Source organism: Pteropus vampyrus, unplaced genomic scaffold, assembly GCF_000151845.1.
Source record: "Pteropus vampyrus isolate Shadow unplaced genomic scaffold, Pvam_2.0 Scaffold256, whole genome shotgun sequence".
Taxonomy (NCBI): domain Eukaryota; kingdom Metazoa; phylum Chordata; class Mammalia; order Chiroptera; family Pteropodidae; genus Pteropus; species Pteropus vampyrus.
This window is the reverse complement of record NW_011889037.1, coordinates 966,217-966,603: the sequence shown is the minus strand read 5'-3', so window position 1 is coordinate 966,603 and position 387 is coordinate 966,217.

The following is a 387-nucleotide window of genomic DNA, read 5'->3' as shown; positions in this document are numbered from 1 at the left end:
TCAGGTACCGAGGGAGGGGAGGTGTTCATCCTCCCACACCCCCACCTCCCATTTTCCATCCATCTTGCCCGGGCCAGCACTCTGCCAGGCTGGGACAGAAGGGGCCAGAGGCTCTGCACCTCCTCTGCGTGCAACCCCACTGGGAGCTGGTTGTGTCCTCACCTCAGAGGTGCAGAAATAAGACTCGGACGGGATTCGGGACTTGGCCAAGATCGCACAGCAGGAAGGAGGTGGAAGAGACACCGGAAGCTCGGCCTTTTCTGCGAATCCAGTGAAGGTTTTGTTATGTCAGTGTCTTGCCTCTTCCAAGGCTACTTGCTAGGCGTCCAGTGGGCATAATAACCACGAACCCGGCTGAGCGAGTGCAGATGAGGAGATGGGCAGTTG